Source organism: Erithacus rubecula (genome assembly GCF_903797595.1).
Source record: "Erithacus rubecula genome assembly, chromosome: 21".
Taxonomy (NCBI): Eukaryota; Metazoa; Chordata; class Aves; order Passeriformes; family Muscicapidae; genus Erithacus; species Erithacus rubecula.
The window spans coordinates 5,252,638-5,276,210 of record NC_136673.1 but is presented as its reverse complement, the minus strand read 5'-3'; the positions used below and the strand labels follow the sequence as shown (position 1 = coordinate 5,276,210).

The window sequence follows — 23,573 nt, the reverse complement described above, 5'->3', positions numbered from 1 at the left end:
TGGTTGGGGCAGCAGCTGGGCTAGGGCAGCTTATTGCTCACTGAGGGGCAGCTGGTTAAGTCCTACATGCTCATGGAGCAGCCTTCTCCACAATCTGCCTTCAACCATGCAAACTGTGGTGAACAATATTGTGCATTCCCAGGCTCTTGTAGGATGCTCTTGTTCCTGTTCATAACATAAAAAGTGATCACAACCACGTCCAACGGAGTGGCTTGTTGCTCAGTGGGTACAGACAGCATTGGAGATGGGAGTTATGCTGTGTCTGTCCTCTCCTCGACCAGGATCTCTGCCTTGCAGCTCTCCCTGGCTGCAAGTTGGCTCTTCCTGAGCTGTGGCTGGAGCTGGAGGTCCAGGAGGTGATAACTGGAGCAGATACTATGGGGTGCAGCAGGATTAGGTTTGGCTCATTGCATAGGTCAGTGCTGAGCTCTGGGTGCTCTGATGGCTTGAGACAGGCCTTGCTGCTGCTCAGCAATATCAAAGACTCTGCCATCATGGGCTGTTGGGGCTGGTGCTTGTGGACTGAGCCCCAGCTGCAGCTCTGCAGCATTTCCTCTGGCCTCATGGGCACTGGGGAACCAGGGCAGCAAGTGCTCCTGCTGCCAACCTGTGCCATATCCTCCACCCAGCCAGCGCAGGCAGTGATTTCTTCTCTGCTCAGCTGGCATTTGCTGCTCTCTGGCCCATCTCCAGCTGTAAACTCCAGCCTAGGTGGTCCAGGCTAGGAGCTTGAATTGCCCATTGGCTGACTGTGATGGGGTGCTTGGGCAGTGCAGATGGGGCCAGGCACAAAGCATTGCCCTGGCAGACATGCTCTGCCTCTCCTGCTCACCTTCCCACCTATGACTGAAGCATGGCCTCAGGACACTGCCCAGTGCTGGCCCTCTGCTTTTTAATCATCCAGTGGCCCAGCTGGCCTCGAGTTGTGGATTTCAGTGAAGGGTCAGGTTTTGCAGAGCTCTGCTTGCAGCAGGGCTGGGTTTATGGAGGTGCAGAGGGTGGTGCATCCTCGGGGCTGGTCGGGCACCACGGGGCAGCCCTGGATGCAGGAGCTGCTGCTGTCTCTGGCTGCCAGAGAAGTGCCCTCTGCTGTAACTGCCTGAGAAGCTTCGTGGCACCAGGAAAACCCGAGAGCACAGCAGGAGCCTCTAGGAGATGAAGACTGAATTAAAACTTTAATCTTATTTAGACTCTGGGTAATTAATATAAAGGCTATAAAAGGCGGGCCTGATCCTGGCGCTGAGTGCTGGGCACCGTGCTGTGGCCAGCAGGGCTGCAGCAGCTGCAGGCTCCTTCTCCTCCCTGGCTGGCTCTCCTGGCAGGTGCCAATGTTTTGTTTGCAGACACGGTGGCTTTAATCCTGAAGCTGGGATGGGCTGTGCACTGCGAGAGCCATGCTGCTTCAGTTTGGCCTGTGGACTCCAAAATCTCCCAGAGACAGGAATCTGGCTGATACCTGTCTTGGCACATGATTGCAAGCTCTGCTTTTCTAAAGAGGATAATGAGTGCTGTCCATTTTCTGGCTCTGCAGCAGCAAGGTGGGGTAGGATGGGTTTGGTGTTTGCCTTTCTCAGGAAAACCAGTGTGTCCTGTCCAGCATCCCTGTTCCCTGGTGTTGGGGTTTGGGTGCCCTTTCCATGGGCAAGACCCCTAAGGACCCTACTGTTGTAGTGGACAGTTCATGTAAAAACCATCTTGGTTAAATATAATTCCAGCTTTTACCTGGCCTTTATATGGTGAGGACCATTATTTCCCCAAAAGAGAAGAGAAGGGCCCAGGATTTGCTCTCTGGAGTGCTGAGCTACACATTTTCTGGTGTAGATGATGCTGGTCCTGGGGACTGCCTGTGATGTGGGCACTGTGGGGCTGCTCCTGGGCTGGGGATGGTGCAGCTGTACCACATCTGGTCCAGCCCTGCTCATGTCCTGGTGCCAGGGCTGGTTTTGCAGCCGTCGATCCTGCAGCAGGATCCAGCAGCAAAACCTGGCGGTCCGCTGCTCTCAGCTGCAGAGTAAACAAGCTGGCAAGAGAAACCATTTTGCTTCAGCTAGTAGGAGAAACCCTTTTTAGGTAGCACTTCCAACTGGCAATGCTCTCCTTCATTAACCCCCTCCTTCCCTTTCCAATGAAATGTGAATTTGCAGCGATTGGAGATCAAGCACTTGCCAGTGCAGCTTTGCCACCCAGAGCAACGAACACAGACGTGAATTTACTGCTTGATCTCATAATTTCAGTGCAATTAGACTGGCTGCTATAAAGCAATTTCCCCTTGAGCCTCAGAGTCCTGGGCCTGGGCACTACCCAGCTTTTCTCAGACAAGGAAACGGAGGCCTTTGGGTATTGGCTGAAACACGAGGTTTTTTGGGTGCACCTGGAACTTGACTCCCTGGAGATGCGTCTATGAGCTGGAGCTGCGGGTGCCTGGCATGTCTGAAAAGGAGCCTGCTTTTCAGGCTTACTTATTACAAGTCAGGCACCCAAAGCTAGTGGGAAAACAAGCCAGAACAAGGTTTTCAGGCTGAGCTCTTGGAGCAGCGCTGGCTTCTGCCCCCTTCTCCTCTGTGCTGGGCAAGCTTAATGTTGCCTGGCTCCCCAGGCTGCTCCTCATCTTGGGGGACTTGTAGGGCAGACTCACAGGTTCTGCTGTAGGGTGTGGGAATGGGGCACGTTGGCTCCCAAAGGCAGCAGCCCTTGGAGAGGTGTATCCATGGATTGATCAGGCAGGCTGTGGGTAGGGCTGTCACCTCGCTGTTGTAGCTGTTAGCTCTTTCTCACAGCTTTGGCATCACAGTCAAATACTTTGTATACAATCCTGGAGAAAAAGGGATTGAAACCATACTAAAAAAGCATCCATTTAATTCTCCATGCTTTTAGATGGGGAGCTTTACAATGCCTCCCAAGCACCACCATGGCACTGGGCATGGATGACATGCTCAGTATTTTCATTTGGTCTGCTCCTACCTAAATTCACCAATTCATTTCCTGTGTTTCTGAGAACTGCTGTGCAGGGTATGGGTACTTTTGTAAGCTTCCCTGCCATTGCTTCTTGGCCTCTCTCTGCTGTGTGGCCAAGCACTTGTGCCCCACATGGTGCTTACAAACTCTCCTGGTGCCTTCTATGCTCCTACTGGAGTGTTGGGAGGTCCCTTGGATGGGAATTGTATGATTCTTCTTTTGACTAATCCTGGAAGGGTGGAATTGAGGAGTTTATTGCTACCAAGATCCTACTATTGATCCTCTCCTGAATGGCCTCAGCTTATCCTGCTGCAAAGGGGAAAATGCTGGCTTTGTTGGCCAGGTGGTGATGTGACCCAAAGGAGAAGGGGGTTTTTGTCTGTGCTGATGTATTTTAACCCATTGATGGCTTGCTGTGCCCACAGGTCAATTTGCAGTAGAAATCTGTTCCTTGCTAGAGCTGAGGAGGGGAATGAGCTGCTGATGGTGTAAGCAGAGCTGTGGGTGTTCATGGAGAGGCTGCAGTGTCCCAGCTGGTCTTGGTGTGAGTTGTGTGGCTCATCTCATGCCCAGAGCTGCTTGTGTGATGCTCTACAGGGGCAGCATTGTAAAGCTCCTGGCACAGGCACTTCCTCATGTCTCTAACAAACCTGTCCAGCTGAGCTGGTTGCTGTTGGCACCTTGTTTCCTTGTTTCTGGCATTTGGAGGCCATTGATTTCCTGCAAAACCATTGCAGGATGCTAAAGCTGCCAGATAATGGTGTGTGGCAAGCTTGGGAACTGCCCTTTTGGGAAGAGGGGATGAAGTTGGGTCTACTCCTTCTGGTGAGCATTTCACACCTTGGGCTGGGTGCTCCCCTGGGCCCTGCCAGCCAAGAAGCTCATTAAACCTCCCTGACAGACATGGTGCTCACCCTTTTCCTGGGGTCGTGTGGGACTCCCTTGTGGTGGCTCTCGGAAGCTGCTGTGGGGTTTTGCTGCTGCTGCCCCAAAGCATCATTTCCAGGAGCCATGAGGTGCCCTGGGCAAACAGTGCTGTTTGCTGGGCTGTGGTATCAGATAGAGACCTTATTTTAATTGCTAGGTCAGATATCCTGCAGTCTTTATTGCTGTGTAGCCAAGAGTTGATCCCTGGACTTGGTCTGACCCCGAGTTACAGCTGTAAATGAGGCTGTGCTGGAGCACAGTCCTTACCCAAACTGGGAAGTCTGTCTCCAACACCAGCATGAATGAGGGATCTTACCTGCAATTCCTGTTCCCGTCTGTCCTGGGTGGAGCAGGATAGGACTTGCTGGGTACTGAGTGGGATTTGTAATCGTGCTCCCTGCTGGCGATGGGAGCAGCAGGCTCGGAGGAGGAACCACTTGCTACAGGGCTCAGGGGGGTGGAGACCAGGCACCTGTGATCTAGGGCTAATCCTGCCCCTGTGTCCCGCCCATCTCCCCTGTCCCGTGGTTTTTAGATATTCATCGGAGCAGGGCAGGGCCCGTCTTACCGCACAGGCAGTGCCTGGTGCGGGGGACTCTTGGGTGGCTCCTGTGATGGGCATTGTTCACTTCTAGTCACACGACCTGCCCAGGGCTGGGGGTGCCAGGTGACGCTTGGCATTGAAGGCAACCAAACCAAAACCTCTGTTCCTGCCAAATCTGTAGGGAGGGCAGTTGGGGTAAAATCTATTGTAAAGTCGGAGCTGTGGCTCGCTTGGGGAATGAACTCTGGGGTGCTGAATGGGAGTTTGGCCCCGGGCACGGTGGGGTCCCGGTAGGGATCCCCTTCCCCGCTGAAAGTGACTGCAGGAGCGCTGGCAGCGGGCGCAAGGCTCCGAAAGGGTTAATGACTGCTCGTCTGTCATGGAACCTCCAGCCTTTCCCGAGCAGAGCCCCTCCGGCCGGGAGCAGCGTGGCCTTGCGGTGCCCCGCGGACGGACGGACGGACGGACGGACGGCGGCAGAACTACAATCCCCGGCAGGGAGCAAACCCCCGGGGCGTGCCGGGACTGGTAGTCCGGGGCCGGGCGAGGGGGTCCCCGCTGCCACTCGTGGCTGGGGCGGGGGGACCCGGAGGGAATGTGCCGGCTCGGGGAGGAGCCAGCCTGTTCACCCACTTTGTTGTTCTATACCTTAAAGGAGCAGTGGCTGTGCCCGAGCGAGCTCCCTAGCGGAGCCGCGCAACCCGGGCTGTGGGCTTTTTAAAGATAAAAATCACTCGCGTGGCCTCCCTTATTAACGACATCTCCCGCTCTCAGTAACTCCTTCGGCGCTGGGCATCGCCAGCCGCCGCGGGGCTGCTGCGCTGCGCTGGACCGCTCTGGTCCTGCATCCCCGCCAGAGCATCCTCCTCCCGGCGTTGTGTCTCTGGGAGCCCGGAGCTGCCGGGGTGCGAGTGCCGAACCCCCCAGCGCTCTTCATATCACGGAAAATCTATTTTCTTGCAGGGGAGAGATCCCCGCTCATGGTCGCCGCAGATAAAAGGCTCTGGAAAGAAGTGTGGAGTAGCGACGACGTGGGCAGCGCGACAGATTTCTTATGCCACTGTGGCACAGCCGTGACCTGGAGATTTCTTCCTCCCTCCGGCATAATTCAGTCTAGCACCCGGTGCCTCCAGCTAAACACCCTGGCCCGGCCCTGGCATGTGCCCAGCAGACACCCACATCAAAGCCACCGCGGCTCGCCTGGCCCCTCGCCAGCAGCTACCTCTAGACAGCTTGTGCAAACCTGGAGGGAGATGGCTGCGGAGCATCCAGCCCTCAGCGGCTCCCGCCTGCTGTGGGGCAGCCGGGGCTGCCGTGGGTGTCTGGTGGGAGCCACAGCTGGATGGGTGACCCTGTACTGTGTGGGGGTGCCTGTGAAACATCTGTCCCAGTGAAGCTGGGCAGCTGCAGCCTGGCACTGGCTGCTTTCATCTGCTTTGTCCCTGCTTCCCTGTGCTGGTGGTTACTGCCTCTATGCCCCTCTGAGCCTCGGCAAAGGGGGGTGAAATGTCTCTGGCAGGTGAATGTGCTGGAGAGAGGCTGGTGGAGCGCAGCACGGGAACCCTGCTGACTGGAAAAGCAGGAATAACCACCCAAAGGCAACTGGTGTGGGGGGGCTGTGGTGCTGCAGGGAGCTGGCAGCTGAGCTGGCTGATGCTGGGTGATGCTCTGGGGCAGGGGCCCCAGGCCTGCCTTTATTTCCTAGGGTCACACACTGTGGTTCACATGTGTGTTGTCACCAGCATGAAAGCAAAGGGAAGGCTTGGGTGGCAGACATGAGCCCAGAGCTCTTGGCTGAGCCTTTCACTGCTGGGCTTTTGGGTGCAGCTCAGCCTCCTCAAAGCCTGGGTGTTTGCCTGCTGAGGAACTATACTTGATCCTTTTTCCCTCATGAGTGTGGGTGTTGGAAAGATTCACATGCTCCTGCCTGGAACTGGGCTCTAACTGGTCTATGCTATGAATTCAGGATAGTTCCCCAAAATGCTTCCAGCCTGGTGCCTGGTTTAGCATGGCTGGTAGTGGGCAGAGCTGCTGGACTTGCTTGGTTTTGCAGTTGTCTGGGTGAAATTCATGACCAGAGCAGAGCTCTTCCCTGGGGTGCAGAAAGCTCCTGGTGCATAAGTGACATGTGGGAGCAGAAGGGCTGAAGCCCACCAGGGTTTGTATCTGGAGAACCCTGCTGTGGCTGGCCCTGGCTGCCCTGTGTGCAGGGACTTGTGTGGTTCTGTGCAAAAAGAAACAGGGGAGTGGGAGAGGCTTCCTGTGGTGAGCTGCTGGCTGCTGCATCCCTCAAGGAACCTGGGCTGCAGGGAGCCCATGCTGCTACTGTGCTGTGGATGCAGCCAGCCTGCTGCCTCAGGGATGCTGAGACGTGGAACCCTAAAGGGTCCTGCTCTTGCTGTTGCCAGTTCACAGCAATCGATGGAAGCACCAGTGCAACCTTTACAGTGAACTGTGAACAACAGGGATCCTGTGGAATGCAGGGAGGATGGTAGAGGCTCAGTCTAACACCTTGTGCTGTGCCTGGCTGCTCTCTAGAAACTGTTCAGGGCTAGGTGAAGTGGTGGGTGCTGTATTCTGGGCTGAGCCTTGGTCCAGTCACTCCCTGAGTTCCTTGGTGCTGCAATGCTGGCAAGTTGCTGTCTTGCAAACAGCTCCTGTACGTGTGTGTGCTGTGCCTGGCCCAGCAGGGACCAGCCTACAGGGCAGTGTGAACCCTGATACAGCATTTGGGGGGAAATGATGAATTCCACAGAGACCTGGTGAAGCTCTCTAGTGGAGACGGGCAGAGGAAAGCTCTCCTACAGAGCTGTCTTAGCTCTATTGCTTATTCTTTTTTGCTTTTTATCCCTTGCCTGCCATTTGGGAGCCTCATACCAGCAGCCTTACAGCTGCCTAACACATTATGATGGTTGTATTGCATCAGGAGTCTTGCACTGAGGCTGCTGAGGTGTGCACCCCTCCACACCCCCTGAGTTAATTGCTTCTGACACAGTCCTGCTCAGACTAAGGCTGAGCCTGGACCCTTCTTGTCTGATTTTGGAGCAGAAATTCCAAAGGGTGAAATGCATCTACTGGAGGAGGCAGGAACTGTGGGTTGGGGGTCTTGGAGGTGAAGCTGTTTGCAAACAGCTCCTGGGTGCAGTGGCACTTTTTACTTTTTATCTGTGTGACTTTCCCATGTGCACAGGCATCCCCAAGGCTGAAGGGAACTTTGACTCTGGCAAGGGTGGAAATGAAACGTGGATAACATCACTAGGCTAGCGTTGCTAGAGGAATTAAGAACCAAGCAACTGCATCCATAGGAACCTCAGTTCTTCCCTTATCCCCTTGCACATCGAAGTTAATTGCATTTCCAACTGACACATCAAGCTGTCCTGCCACCGTCGTCTGCGGCAAAGTCAGCGCATCGTGGTTGCTCTGGGATATAAACCTCACCTCTGGTGTCTTGCTCTCTTGGGGGATAATGTCTTTCCCAGGGCTGTTTGTGGTATGGTCAGGTCTTAGGAGCCCAGGGCTCAAGCTGAGTTGTCTTGTCAGGTCTTTACGGGTATCTCTTGAAGGTGAGACTTGTCAGGCTTAAGCAATGGATGAAATTTTTTTAATGGGTGTTCAGCAGCCACTGTGGAGATGCTTAAGGGCATAAATTTTTTAAGAGCATAATGGATGTTAAGCTCTCAAAAATAAATCCTAAGTCTCTCTAGCCTGTGTTTCCCAAGGTATTGGTGGCTAGCTTAAAATGAGACAGCAAGCAAAATGAAATAAAAGGCTTTTAGATGGTGCAGATCACCAGTGTGGAGCTTCTGCTTTCTTTGTGTGTCTGAGTTAGCACTTCAGGATGATGAGGGTCAGGACAGGAAGGTCTTAATCCCTGGTCAGTGCTCTGGGGACCCAGACTGGAAAGCAGAGTTAAAGGGTTTTCCCCACAGCAGGAAGAGTAGGCAGGTAGGGCAGAGTGGGCAATGCCCAGTGCCAAACCCTCTGGCCCAGAAGACTTAGTGATGGCAACCAGAGAGTCTGGTCCAAAGCTAGATGGAAGCTCTCTTGAGAAAGCAGAGCCAACAAAGTCTGGGTGTGGGAGATGGGCTGGTGCCTTCCTCCTTCGGGCAAGAGGCAGGAAGATCTGGACAGAGCAGCTCTGCACAAACAATTACAGGGAGATGATAATGGAGCTGTGAGATGCCAGGGCTTCCTCTTCCACCCTGGCCAGATGAGCTTTTCCCATGGAAGTGACAGCCCTGTGCAGGGGTTTTACCCGGTCATTGTTGCACCAGGAGCTGGGACAGCAGGAAGGAGATGCTCCCTGCTGGCTGGTGCAGTGCTCCAGAGCTGGGGAATGGAGAGGAACTGGCTTCATCCTCCCCCAGGCTGGGAATCAGAGCCACTCATTCTCTCTCTCCAGCCACAGCAATGGGAAGGAGGTGGAACTACGCTGTGCTGGCATGGGCAGCACTGCTGAGGGTGCCAGGAAGCAACAGCCCAAAACTTGTTTGATGTTGTTTTCTTCTCCTACCACTGAAGAAAGGAGGACTGAAGCTTCAGGAGCATGGAGCTCATACCTGTCTCCTCCTGCCCAGAGGGGCTGGCTCAGAAAAAGTGGGAGCAGCCCTGATGCTGTGCACAACCTTGGGAGGTGGTGTGAGTGCAAAGGCTGGCATCCTGCAGCACTGCAGCTTTGTGTTGTTCATGCCAGCTTCCCTCCCAAATTTGGTTGGAGACATTCCTGCATTGCCCATGAGGTCAGCTCTGCTGTGGCTCTGCTGCTGAGGTCAGCTTGTACCTGCTGAGGGCTTGGCCCCATTTTATAGAGCTTTTCTGTGAGGTATGCCCTGGGAATACCCTCCCCTGGGCTGTGGTAACAGTGCTTGGAGATGAGCAGTTCTAGTGCCTTCAAGAGGCTGAGGAAGCTGAGGTGCTGGGTGATTTGCACCTGGAGTTTCTGTTCCTGTCTGCTCCTTGCTGGGTTTGGAGGTAGGTGTTGATCCACTCAGAGATGACAGGTTCAGAAACATCAAGTTGTGACTGCCTTGGTGGCAGGAAGAAGTAAGAAAAGTAGAAGATTTGGAAATCACCAGGGAAAAAATATTCCTTGAAGGTTGATGCAGAAATGTTACCTGCTGCTTTTCTGCTTCAGCCTAACCCTTTTCTTCAGTTCTGGTAGTGATTGGTGTGTAGTAATGGGAATAGGAAAAATGTATATTTCTGATGTAGACTGGGTCTGCTCAAAGGGCTGTTGTTTATAAAACCTGATTGCCTTCCTTCATCTCAAAGGCACCTCTGGATTCTCTGTCCCATCACAGCTAAGCCAAGGGACAAAAGGCTCTGTCTTCCTCTCTTCCCTGACAGCTGTGAGGATCAGGGCTCTGACTGCTCCTGGAAAACACAAGGTGTGTCTGCACCAAGAGCCTCTGGCAGGAGGTTGGCATGGGATATTCCTCCTAGCTCTGTTTTGCACATTCAGATTTTCTTTCCTGCTTCTCCAGCCCTCTCCAAGCACTGCTCACCCCTGCTCAGGCTGAGAGAGCATTTCTGGGTGATTGCTGCTGGAGTGATTGGAGGTACTGGCTACCCTCCTACCCAGCACGAGTTTCCAAGTTCTCTGGGCTCCCAGCTGCTCTGGCTGCTGCTGCTGCCTCTTGGGGAGGACAGGAGGGTCTGAGCAAGGGGTCTCTTCTCCTTGGCACAGCTGCACTGGGGCTCTCTGTGGCTCCCAGGAACCAGGCATGGCAGCTCTTCCCCAGATGGAGGATGGAACCCTGGGGGTATTGACCGTCTGCTGCCCCCAAAAGCCTGAAGGCTGTTTAGTGCTGCTGTTCTGCTGTTCCACATTGAATTGCACCAAACCCCATGCTCCCCTCTGTTATCCCTGAAGATGGATGCAGATGACTCCCCTCCTGACATGTGCATGATCTGTAAGCGCTTGGCTCTCCTCTCTTCCTGGGCAGCTGGCAGGTTATTTTTGGTTCTGGAGCGGCCCAGATCTGGTTTCTTCTGGGGTGAGTCCCTGCCCAGCTCACCTCTTGCATCCCCTGGGCTTGTGGGAGGTGAGGAGCAGTCTTCCCTTGCCCACATGTCTGCTGGAGCCAGCAGGGATGCTCCAGCAGTCCCTGCTGAAGGGCTTGTCTGGCATCTCTGTGGAATGGCTGAGAGAAGAGGACATTGGCCAGGTCTGTGGGGACTCACCTGGATGTGGCAGCCCAGGAAACCTGATCTGTGAGCCTCTTTGGGAGGAAAGGGATGGGCAGGAGCAGCTGGTGCTCTCTCAGGGCTTGGAAATCCAAGCCAACACCTCGTCACGTGCATCCCTCTTGGCTCACAGTCTGGAGGAACAGCATCCCCCCTTCCTCAGCTCCTGGCCTCCTGCCAGTGTCCTGCAGAGAAAACCCCTTTAGAAAGGCATTGCAGGGGCTGAAGGGTTTTCTGGGGACAGCCCTGGGGAGATGCTGGGACCCTCCTGCCCTGTCTCTCCTTGGGAAGTCCTCACTTGCAAGGCTTTTCCTTCTCTTAAGCTACCCTGAAACTTCAGTATTTTCTTAAAATCAAGGTTTGTCCCAGCAATCCTGGAGCAGGGTTTTATTCCACTGCAACAGAGTGCTGCTCAAAGCATGCTCTCCACATATGCATGGTAAGATTTTTGGAAGTCCCTGCTTACCTGGAAGGGGACAGAGGGTAAATGCAATCAAATAAATGTTTTTCACATTTTAGACACAGGTTGAATATTTGCTGGGCACCATGGGCTGTGTGGGAAAGTGAGGCTGCTTGTTTCTCTGTGCCAGCTGTCTCTGTAGGCTGATGGAGCTGAGCACCTTGCTGGAGGTGAACATCTTGGTGGAACTGAGACTGCAGGAGGCATTTTGAGAGCAGGTATCCACAGTGGATGTGTGTCCCCAACTGCACTGCTGGCACTGTGTATAGAAATCACTATTTTAGTAGGCTGGTGTCCTGTTTATTCCAGTGTTTGGTCCTATGTTCCCCACAGGTGCTCAAGAGCCTGTGTGCCCAGCAGTGGAGGTGAGGAAGGAGCCCCTCTCCAGGCAGTGCTGGCTGCCATGGATAAGGACACTGCATCCAAACAGTGCTGAGGACAGTGGGGCTAAAATTATGGTATACACCTGTAAAGTCATGGCTGGCAGAGGTGGCTGCCAGGGATTCTGCAGGTCAATCTGGGTGTCAGAGCTGCCCTGATATATCCTGGTCACTGGGAGAGGCTGCATCACTCCCTGTCCAGTGCTTCCCATTCTCAATGGCACAGCTTTTTCTCACTGAAAACTGTGTCCTTTTCTCTGGGAAGGGAGCATCAACACATCCTCCCACGCTCCTGCTCATCCCCTTCCAACAAAATGTTGCTCTGACGTTTCTCTCTGCTTCTGGCAGTGAGTGAAGCTGTTTCCAGTCCCTGGCTGGGGCTCTTGGTGTAAGCACACAGGTCTGGGCTCTTGTGCTCTGAGCACCCTCCTTTTCTGCTCTCTGTTGGGTTTCTGACTCACCTCTCAGGACCTGAGAGCCTGGCTCCTAACTCTGCAAGGCTGGCTCCTGCCAGCTCTTCTGTGGGAGAGCTCATCTCCCATGAGCTGAGGGTCTCATGCTACCGAAAACAGAACCAAATCAGTGTGAATAGGCTTTAACTTACTATTCAGGAGTACAATAGAAAATCAAAGAGATGCTACATGTCCTTTGACTGTCTGTGTGCTTGGTTTCCTTTGTTGCAGGTGACTGAAGGAAAGAAAATAGGTTTGTTATGAAAGCACCAGGTCCGAACTGCCCTGCTCTGGCAATCTGGAAACCAGATGTAGAGGTGCTGCCTTGTGTGGACCAGGGATTCTGTGGGTGGGAGCAACACAAGGCTGAGGCTGATGGCTCTGTTGCCCCACGTTGGCTCTGCAGGGTGCAAAAAGCACCTGAGCTCTGCTCAGCACAGCAGGTTTGGTTGGTGTGGGGGCTTTGTCCAGCCTTTGTCCCTGCCCAAGCCCTTGCAGAGGACAAGCTGCCTCATTGTGCCTCCTGCTTTTTGGCTGTACAACATGGAGCACATCTTCTGCCCTGTGCTTCTGGTCTGTGATCTGTTTCTTCCTTGGTCTGGCTACTCTGTTGGTGGGCACAGCCTTTGGCAAAAGTCAACTAGACCAAGAGCTAAATTCAAATGCACAAAACAAAATATTTGCTGTGAGGAACCCTAGGGCTGTTCTGTGCCACCAAGATGTCTCATGGGATGTGTGGTAGGGCCACAAAGCTGCTGAGCAGGGAGAAGGTAAGGGGTTCTTCCTACAGAGATGAATTCCAGAAATGCTGCTTTCAGGGTGGGCTTGTTGGCAGGGGGCTGAGCCCCAGCCCTGAGACTCCCCTGAGCAGTGCTCCACGTCCAAACCCTCTCTCATCTGTGCCTTAGCTGGTGCACAAGGCACGGACAGCCGAACAGACGGGTCCTGTGCAGCGGGCTCGGGAGGGGAGGCGGCAGCGTGGTCGCATCCCCGTGAGTGCCGGAGTCCCCGGCTCCCGGAGCCCCGGGGGTGGGTGCGGGCAGCAGCCCTGCTCAGGCAGCGCGTTGGACCTGAATGCGATGTGAACTCAGGCTTCCCTTTTGAAGTTTGACACCCGGGATTTTCCCCACCCACCAGGAGGACTGAAGACAAAAAAGAGCAGAAAAGAAAAAAGGGGGTGGAGGGGGGAAACCCTCTTTAAAGTGCTGGTGAGGGCATGTCAAGGAGGCTGAAGGGGCTGTGGGGGAGGGCTTGGTGCTGTCTATGTGGCCAGCTCTGACTCACCAACATGTGCAGGTACAGCCCTGCTGCAGCCGGGCTTTGGGCTGAGCCTCGCTCACCCTGTGATGCCGAGAAGGGTTTGCAGAGGCAGGAGGGAAGCAGAAGAAAGGGAAGAGCTATTGCACCTGGGCAGTGTGTGATGGCCCTGAATTGTGTCCCCTCTCTTGGCCCTTGCAGTCATCCCCCCATCCCAGCTGCATCCCAGCTTTGGAGGAATCAAGAAAGATCCATCCAACTCTGGGGGATCAATAGAGTGGGATCTGGCCCCACTGATGTAAGGGCTGCAGGATTGGGTTGCCTTAAACAATAAAGGCCTCGCTCCACCTGTCAGACAGATACCCCAGGGGCAGACTGAAAGGGTGTGGAGTGGAGACTCCTCTTTGCAGAGGTAGGATGGGAATGTTTTCTGGTCCTGCCTGTCTGGTTTAACACTCCCAGCTGGGGCTTGGGTGATCCAAAAGGGAGCTTGATCTGAGATGCAAGGCTACGACTTATTATTATTTAAAACTTCTAAAGCCTGAAGCTGCAGAGCTGCGACTTGAGCAGAGATTCACCTGATAGGCTCGATCTGCCCGGGATGGAGCTGTGGACAAAGGCTGGCTATGATGCCTGTTTGTGGAAGGTTGTGCTGGTGCAGCTCCAGATGAGACCTGCAAAAGCAGCAGCAGGATCCCACCCCATCCCTCATCTCCACCCAGCTGTATGCCTCAGCTTTTGGTTTGAAGTCAAAGCTTTAGGAGGTTGAATGTGGCTGCTTTGGTATCCCCAAACCCAGGGTTGACTCACATGATGTGTGCTCATCTTTCTGGAGAGAAATGGATGTTTTGTGAGTCTGAGTGTGACCAGATGGGTCTAGAGGATCTGCTGGACCCCACTGGAGCCCTGAGCAATGCCTGCACCTGTGCAAAGTGACAGTCAGTCCAGCTTGTACTTCAGCACCATGTCAAGAGAAAAGTGAAATTCCAGTCCCCAACACCATCCTTTACCTGATCTTGTGGTGTGGGAGTGGAAGGTGCTCTTGTCAGAGCTGCTTTCACCAGAAATGACCCCATGCCAGCAGCAAGTGGAAGAGAGGGTTTATGACAGATTGTGTGACATGTCCCAATGGGAGCTTGCAGCAGCTCAGAACAGCCACCCTTTTTGACTCCCCCATAATGTTAAACTCAGAGATGTTTCATGGGAAATACTCACAGCTCCTAGAGCTGCAAGGAGCTGCTGATGTATTCTATGCCTCAGAAGGACAAACAGCTGGGGTGTTGCCCATGACATTGGTGTGAGGACCATGCCAAGCTTTGTATGAGGTCTCTACTTGACGAGGTGAGCCCACCTATCCATGGCAGGAGAAGTGTGATGTAGTCTTGAGACAACTGAAACTTGGCTGTACAAAAGCTTGGGTCTCATCTTCTTCCCTTCTTCTTGGCCCGTGCCCTCTTGTTGCAGACTGTGGGGTTTAGCCTGAAGATTTTAGCCCACCAAGTGTAATGGTCTGCTTCTCCTCAGGGAGAACCTGCTGCACAACAGAACAACTGCCTTGCTCTGGAGGTGTCCTGCCCTTGGCACCACAGCCATGCCAGATGCTGAAGTCTGGAGAACAGCACTGAAATCACTGTTTCAGCTGGAGGTAATTGCTCCTACCCTCATGGGAGGGATGCCATGTAGCAGTTGCTGGCTGCAAGAGCCATGTGAGCAGAGCCAGAGGAGAGATCTGGGATGCCTAGTAAGGGGAACAGCAATTCCCCTCTCTCAATTCTGGGTCTGTGAACCACACAATGAGGGAGGGAGGTGGCCATTCCACCAAAAGGTTAAAATAAATGTGCCAGGATCCTACTGCCTTCTGTAACTGGGGTAGGAGAGGAAGTTGTTTGTGCATTTGTTCATAGAAATCAAATGTGAAAGGAGTGGGAATGCTGCGGCACAGCAGAGGGCATCTTGGAGGGGAACCTGTGTGCCACCTGCATGAGGTCCATCAGCCTCCTCCTGGTTCAGATGCTGAGCTCAGCACTGCTGAGACACAGGGAATGGTGTCCCTTGAAACCCTCTCCCTCTCCCCACACACTGTGGCTGAGGGTTTGCAGCAAAACCGAAAAATGCCTCGTCCTAGAACTGCACCTTCTGCCAGCTTCTCTTATCAGAGCCCGTGCGCTCGCCTAGAGCCAGTTGCTGCAGGGCTGGGGCTGGGGAGCAGCCTGCTCTTACGCTGCTCTCTTGCCTGCAGCCTGTTTGCATTCATGATTGCATCCGTGCATTAAAGTACTTTGAGCTCCTCGTTACCAAAGTGCAGAGTCTGAGTTTTAACGAGGCACCCGTGGGAGCTGGGACTGGGGGAGAGGAGCCGCCGTCCTGCTGAACCGCGGCAGAGCCTGACAACAGGCACCGCTGCCTGGAAACGGTGGGCAAAGGCTTTATTGACCACTGGAGGTCACTTTTTCAATAATGCAGTACAATCCAACTTTATTTTGTCAGTACCTTTCATGCAGGCTGCTTCTGAGCTGCTCAGCAGATGCAGTGCAAAGGCAGGGAGAGGAAAGGCTTCAGGAGCTGGGGAGGTGGAGGCTGCTCAGCAGCACAGGGTGCAGAAAAGGCTCCTGTGCCTCAGTGAAAAGCCAGAGGAGGAGAATAGAAAATGAAGCAGCCTGAATGCTGCTTCCCTGAGCTGCAGATGCACCTTCAGGCTCTTCAAAAGCGAAGGAGTGTGTTTGGCACTGGGGGGCTGGAGGAGGGGTGGGCATTGCAGAAGGGTCCCGGGGGAAAGCAGGGCAGGGCAGGTGGGGTTGGGTGCTGTGCAGGGAAGGTCACCCAGCATTTCTCAGCCTGAGACAGGCAGTTGTTGGGAAATGAAGGCCCTTCAGCAGCATGGTCAGGAATCCAGCTTGCTGCAGCTGTTTGCTCTCCTAGAGTGAAGGAGCTTCAGAAACCCTGTGATTTCAGCTTGCAAAAGAGGCTGGACGTGGGCAGGCTCAGGCCAATTCTGAGCCAGAAATTATGCCTGAATCATGCTCCTTTGCTCCCTGTGTGGTGCTGAGCTGTTCCTGGGAGGTGACTGTGATATCCTGCCTGCACTGCCTGCTCCAGGCACAGAGGCAACATTTCTGTCCAGGCTGAAACCCCACAAGAGCTTAATCAGGCACCTGCTCCCAGCCCTGAATGCTGTCCTTGGACAGGAGGACCTGTGAGGGACTCTGAGAGACTGCCTTTGGTCACCCCAAAATCCCATGCAGGAGTTAGAAAGGACATCTTGGGAGTGTCTGATGCTGGCAGCTGGTGCTTTTCTGAAAGCACTGGGAGGAGAAGAGTCCATGAACACAGAAGGGGATGGAGACCAGGCTGGAAAACCTGGCCAAAAGCTTTTGTTAAGGAGTCATATTTCTTTTGGCCATGTAGAAAATCGGTTGGGAAGCTGGTTGTGCCAGATCTGCCATGTGGGAACCACTTTTCCCTGCTGCTCTTTGGTGTTCAGGCTCACCCAGGCCAGGAGTGGCTGGAGGTGGCCTGGAGGGTCTTTGTGTCCAGGCTGCAGACCCCTAGGGCAGACAATAGGGTTGCCTCTTATGAGGATGCTTGCTCAATTTGCCACCCCTCAACTCTTTATTCTGAACTAGCTGGTTTAGAAGGTGATGTTTCCATCATCACCAAAATTAGTAGATCTGGGGATTTTGGCTAACTTGATGTTATAATTTCTCTTTGGGAGGTGGGAAAAGAGTAACTGTTTTGCACATCTGTTTCTTCTACAGCTCAGGTGGGAATGGGCTGGGTTTGCATGGAAATGTTGTGTTTGGAGGCCCTGGGTCTGGGCTGGGAATTGGTGCTGTCCCTCTCCCCAAATTGCTGCAGGACTTGGACACATGTGAGGTCTGTGAGCATTAACCACCACAGCAGATGGGACTCAGGACATGTCTGAGCAAATATTTAAAGATCCATTTATATAAAGCCACTTTTTGGCCTATAAACCACCCTCCCCACAGCTCCCAGTGCTCATTGCTGTGAACTCACTGCTCGCTGCTCCTGCTGCCAACTGGCAGGGCCCAGAAATGTCCTGTCTTGGTTTAGCACTGGATTTTTCTCCTTTCCCCCATACCCAGGATTTTATTTTATTTGTTTGTTTATTTATGGAAGGGATTTTCCTGCCCTTGGCAGAGTGGAACAGGAAGTGATTGTTCTAATGAGGGAGTTGTATCCTGCTTGCTGCCTAGCCCCATCCCTCTCTCCTTGTTCATGCAACAATTTTTACTGTTTTGGCTGTTGCTGGAGCAGCACAAGGTGAGTCTCTTGTGCTGCAGGCAGGAGCACTCCTTCCTGAGCTGTTTCCCAGCCCCTGTTCTAGGACAATTTAGAAGATTGGAACAGGGTAATGTTGGAAGGGAGCTCTGAGTCCCCCTTTTCTACTCTGTGGTAACCTTTTGGGGTTTCTGAGATCAGGCACACTCCAAGGCCCAGTGACATGTAGCCAGATACAGGTGGATGTCTTCCTGCTGCATCAAATTTGTTTTGCAAAAGGCTGGAGGAGCATGTCTCCAGAGGGTGCCAAGGCTGGGACCTTGTGTCCCATTTTGCTCCATAATACATCAGGGGCAGGTGCCAGGTTCCCAGACATGATCCCTGACTTGTTTACACAGTGTGGAGCACTTTCCACTTTGCTCTTCCCTTTGCTGCTTTGTCTTTTAGCCTGGGCCCTGTGGAGCCAAGAACTGCTGTGGCTGCTAACACGGGCAGATCTGCTTCTGAATGAGCAAAAGGAAAATAAATAGCATCTCAAATTGCAGCTTGTGTGCAATGGGCCAGGTTCCTGCTCTCTTTCCAGCCCTGTGACTTGGGGTAGTTACTTCTGACTTGCTTCTGCTGTGAAAGTAAGATGGTAACTGAGCCCAGGGACATTTTGGGATAGAACCAATTTAATCTCCCAGTGTTTCCATTTCTGCCTTGTATTAAAAGCTGCTCAAACTCTCCTAGGAGAGCTGCTAACATAACTTGCTGGTGTCTCTGCAGTGCTTGGAGATCCTCAGATGTGAGTGGTTAATGGTTGGGCTTGATGATCTTACAGGTCTTTTCCAACCTAAACGATTCTATGATTCTATGGTTACAGAAGCTTTTAATAGCACTTAACTCCTCTGGAACGAAGTCCAAAGCAAGGGGAAATTCACAGCTGATAAGAAAAGCCATGTTGGTGCACTGGGTTAAACCCAGCATTGTGCCCTCTAATTATGCAGCAGTGGCCTGGGCTTCTGGAGTAACTGGGGAAGACAGGATGGTTGTGCTCTGCTGGAGGGAGCCAGGGCTTGATTTAGTGCCTGTTGAGATCAAGGGGCCTTTGATTTCAATGGGTATTGAATCAGGCACTGCAATATCAAATAGGCTAATCAGATAATAACTTCAGATTGTCTGACATAGATTCCTGTGTCTGAGTTGGGGCAGGCAGAGTAAATTGGGCAGCCAGCTGGACAAGGCTGTGAGCTGTGGGCTGACAGTCCATCCCTAATGAATGGGATGTCCAGTATGGGACTGGTGGCACAGGGACTGGTACCTGGGATGGGATATGGGTCAGGCATCATCCCTCCAGGCCAGAGATCCAGCACAGAGCTGTGCCCCCCTCCCACCTTGCTCCTGTGTGGGAGTTAATGCAGGCCTGGCATGCAGGATAATGGCTACAGAAGCTAAAGAGGGAGAGAAATTTGAGGTGATCTTGTATTGTTAAGCCCACATTTCCAGGCTTCTGCATGCTTCCTGCAAGAAAGGATTCCTTTTTTTGCAGTCCTTGGTGTATCAAGGGGGCACCTGGAATCATTTCTGCTGTAAGTGGAGATTGGGCACAGGAAGAGGTGGGATGTAACAGGATGCTGATGCTTGTGGTGGGTTGAACCTGTCTGGCTGCCAGGTGTCTACCAAAGCCACTGTCACTCCCATCCTCAGCTGGACAGGGTGGAGAAAATGCAACTTAAAGCTCATGGGGTGAGATAAGGGCAGGAGAGATCACTCACCAGTTACTGTCATGGGTAAAACAAACTTGATTTGGGGAAATTAGTTTAATTATATACTAGTCAAATCAGAGCAGGATAATGAGAAATAAAACCTAAATCTTAAAACACTTTTCCCCCACCTCTCCCTTTCCCCTGGGCTTAACTTCACTCCCAATTTATTTACCTCTTCCCCCCCATCACTGTAGGGGGCCAGGGAAAGGGGACTGCAGTCAGTGCATCACAGGCTGTCTCTGCCTGTTTCCTCCTCACAGGGAGGACTCCTTACACTCTTCCCCTGCTCAGGTGTGGGGTCCTCCCACAGGAGACAGCTCTCCATGAACTCCTCCAGTGCAAGTCCTCCCCCTGGGGCTGCAGTTCTTCATGAACTGCTGCATTGTGAGTCTCTTCCATGGGGTCACAATCCTGCCATCAAATCTGTTCCCATATCAGCTCCTCTCTCCATGGAGCCATGGGTCCTGCCAGGAGCCTGCTCCAGCATGGACTTCCCATGGGGTCTCAGCCTCCTTCAGGCATCCCCCTGTCTGGCATGGGGCTCTCCTTGGGCTGCAGGTGGATCTCTGAACCCCTGTGGATTCCAGGAGTTGCAGAGGCACAGCTGCTTCACCATGGTCTGTGCCACAGGCTGCAGGGCAATCTCAGCTCTGGTGTCTGGAGCACCTCCTCCTGCTCCTTCCCTGACCTTGGAGTCTGCAGAGCTGTTTCTCTCACAGATTCTCATTATTTTCTTTGGCAGCAGTTGCTCTGGGTGTTTTGTTGGATTTTCCCCCCAGTTTTTATGTTATCCCAGAGGCTCTGCTTTGTGGGCCTGTCTTGGAGCTGGCTTTGTTGGAGACAGGTGAAGCTTCCAGCAGCTTCTCAGTGAAGCAACCCCTCACCATGCAAACCCAATACAGTGCTCCTCAGGAATGTTAAATCTCCAGGATGCTGCTTTGTGGGGTGGTTGTCCTCAGACTTGAGCTTTTTCATGCTGAACCTGCCTGTGCTGGCAGAAAACCTGTTCTGTAACATGGGCCATGATCCCTTTCCCAGGATGTCCAGGGAATTGTGCCCTGCTCTTGCAGGAACATGAGATGTTTGCAACGTCCCTGATCTCTCCTGTGCCACACCTATGGCTCCTTTACTGGGGCTCTTGGTTGTTTTTCTTTTGGTAGGTGCTGGGGAGCTGTGTGGTGGGAACAGGACAGGGATGAGGTACTCTGGGTGTGGGGTATGTGTCTGCAGTGACTGCAGCATCACCTCTGCTACCAGTGCACAGCTGCTCTGCTGGGAGAGGGTGGCTCCTGCCATGTGGCTGGCTCAGAAACAGTCCCCCAGCTGTCACCTGAAGCCTGGGGTCTCACCTCACTTCTGGCCTTGTAGATGAAAGGCTTTGGATGTGCTGCTTTACAGGCTTTGGAGTCTGCAAAGCCCAATCCCTCTGGCTTTGTCTAGCAGTTGGGTTTTAAATCTCAAGGTCTAATTCTGAAGCCTGTTCTCTTTCCTTGTGGTTGAGGAAAAAAACCTGTTTTGTCCCACTCTGTGTGTGTGTTATGTGATGTCTAAGCTGAGTTTGAGCCTCAGCCCATCCCATGATTGCTCTCTGAGGCTGCAGGAATGTTATCTCTGAGGTCTGCACCTGCCCTAATAGACTTGGCTGGAAGTGGGTCAGTAGGTTTGAAAGTTCTGGGAAGATATGTTGTGATGGTATCAGCGTCACACCATAAAAGAAACAGGCTTGAAGTCAAATTCAAGGCAACAATGAAAACTTGGAGAGGAACAGAGGGAAGAGGCAGCGGATCAGCAGATGCAGAAATCCCTCTGGGTCCTATCAAGTGTTTTGCCAGTGTTAAATGCTGAGTAAAATGTAGTGTGTGAGAGATCAGATCACTGGGTATTCCCTCCGGACGGGGAGATCCCGGGTTGAATTTCTCTTTGGTGAATCATCTTCTGGAGCTGTCAGAGCAGAGATCTGGCATGGGGTTATCGCTGGGTCCGACTGGCTGCTGGAGGTGATGTTGTTTCCAGGCTATTTGGGCAATCCCACTTGAAGAAGACACATAAATAGCATCATCCTGCTCTCTGCCACTACAGCTCTGTTTCCTGAACGCTTGGATTCAGCAACAGCAAACTAAACCCTTGTGGGGTGGCCTTAGAGGGCATTTACAGGGGAAGGGGCAACCAGAGGAGTTTTGGCAGGAATGTGCTCTGCTGCCTTTGTCTCCAGCAGGGCTTGAGGAAGGACAGCCCATAAAACTTCTTTAACAGAAGCATCTCGGGAATTTGCAAGACCCATTGAAGAGCTCTTCCACATCTTCAGCAGCTTCTGGCTGTTTTGCTAGGTCTTCCCCTGTGAGCTGAGAGGTGGGTTACTGGCAGAGAGATCAATACAGGGGAAAGAAGCAATTGCTAAATGACCTTCATGAAAGATGCTGAAGGGCTTGTGTGGCACAAGGAGGTATCAGGCCAGTGTGAGAGAAATTGTACAAGGAAAGCTTGTGAAAGAGATGGTTAGATTTTTGCTTTGCTTTTTTTCTTTTAACCCCTTGCTTTGACTCTTACAAAGGGGAGTTTGGATGTGAAAAGACTGTCTTACGTTGCACGAAGAATATGGTGGGAGGGAGAGGACTGTGCAGTCTTCATGGTGCCATGGAGATGGGTTGTCTTCTCCAAGTCTGGTCTGGGGACATGCTGTGAGCAAGAGTTACCTTCTGCCTTTCTCCCTTGTTTTGGGGAGCCAGGTGTCAGCTGTAGCAGATCTTGGAGACTGCTTGTCTATGTTCTTCATCTGGGGTCCTTTGAGACAATCCATGTGGAGAGCATGAGAGTTACAGATACTTCAATTGAAAAGTTCTAGAATTACTGGGAAGGGAGTGGGTATAAATTATATCTCCTGCAATAAATCAGCACAGGCTGGGTCTCCCTGACCCCACGGGGTCATGTGTGTGAGGGACAATCCCAACTACCCTTTGCTTAACTAGTCCCTGTCAGCCTTGCACCAGGCCAGCTGCTCTCTGAACACCAGGGCTGGTGTCTGAATCAGTCAGTGCTGCTCTGCTCTGAGCACAGGCTGCAAGCTGTTCCTGTGCGTGGGCTCCCGGTGCTGCCAGGAAAGCTATTCTCATCCAGGAGAGAGAAATGAGCTGTGCAAAGAGAAGGCACGTCTTGTATCCATAGGCATCGCCTGCCAGTTCAACCAGTACGTGATGGTGCTGCTCCATGGAGCTGCCTCAGGTTTGATGGGGATGTGGAGACCCTTTGGGCTGTGCAGGTATCCTTAAAGGATCATCCTGGCTTCTGTGGTTAAATTGGTAAGGCTGGCCCTGGGTGGGATTCTGCAGGGATTCCTTGCAACAGTGACAGAGTGACACACTGTGATGTGACACAGTGGAGGACACAGTCCCACTGCTGCTCCCAAGGTGTTTTCACCCCTTCTGGCCCAGAAAGAACATGGGTGTAGAAATGCCTTGGGCTGCTTTTTGGGCTGCTGTAGTCTCTTTAGCATTTTTCTTTTGTGGTGTTTGAACCTTGCTGAGGACGCTGCCTTCACGCTGCACAAGGAAGGTTTTATTTCAGCTCTTTGCTTGCATCTTTCAGGAGGAAACTGCTGGGAGTTTTAAGAGAAATATCGACACAATCCTTCCTTTTGGAATATTTCAGCTCCTGTTGGAGGTGTCTGTGTGTCGAGCAGAGTCCTCGAAGGGGTGGGTGGAGTGTGCTGGAGCCACTCCACGCTGCAGCCCGAGGGCTCTGATTTTGGGCAGAGCCAGGCTGGCAGGGCGCCGAGCTGCGGGAGGCTCTGTGTGTGCTGCTATCTCCTGCAGATCTGGGATCTGCTCAAGTGTGTCTGCCCGACGCCAGCCCCTGCTCCACTGGTTTGTGTGTGTGCCTGCCCCGTGATCCCTCGGCCTGTTTCGGACATGGGAGCTGATGTGGGATTGCTTTCACCCCCAGTTTGGCATGGGGGAATAAGATGAGGGGAGCTGGCTGAAGATTTCAAGCCATGCCTCTGGGGTAGGAGAGGAAAATTTGACTTCTATGTGTCTTATTGCATCACATTTCCTTCTTCTTCTCCCAGAAAAAGCCCCCAAAAACTGTGCAAGGAAGTGGGAGACATGTAAGCTCCCCATGACAGCCTGTGAGAGGGAAGAGACACTCATCTCACCTCTGCCTTGCCAGGACACAACCCCTTTTCCCTCCATTTTTTGGGGGGCTGTGGGGCTCTTCAGCCCCCGTAGCCATGCTGGAGGCCCCTGGCCCACCATGGGCCGTGTCCTGTGCCGGATGTCAGGAGCCAGACGGGCTGCCCTGGCCATCACAGCTGAGCTCCAGCCCTGAACAATGGGGCCATTGAGGGGCTGGAGCTGGGGCTGAGGCCTGGCTGGCTGTGGGCTGCGGACAGGGAGGACAGCTGAGCCCGCTTGTTCCACCCCAGCCGAG

The 23,573-nt window shown here is 53.0% G+C and overlaps 1 long non-coding RNA gene across 2 annotated transcripts in view; it reads left to right on the top strand.

Annotated features, from left to right (window-relative positions):
- LOC306810925 overlaps positions 1–23,573 on the top strand; it is a 34,382-nt gene that overhangs the window by 1,572 nt on the left and 9,237 nt on the right. For both annotated transcript variants that reach the window (XR_013776570.1, XR_013776571.1), the window contains exon 2: positions 3,693–3,766. This is a non-coding gene — a long non-coding RNA (uncharacterized lncRNA). The remainder of the gene's footprint in view (positions 1–3,692; positions 3,767–23,573) is intronic.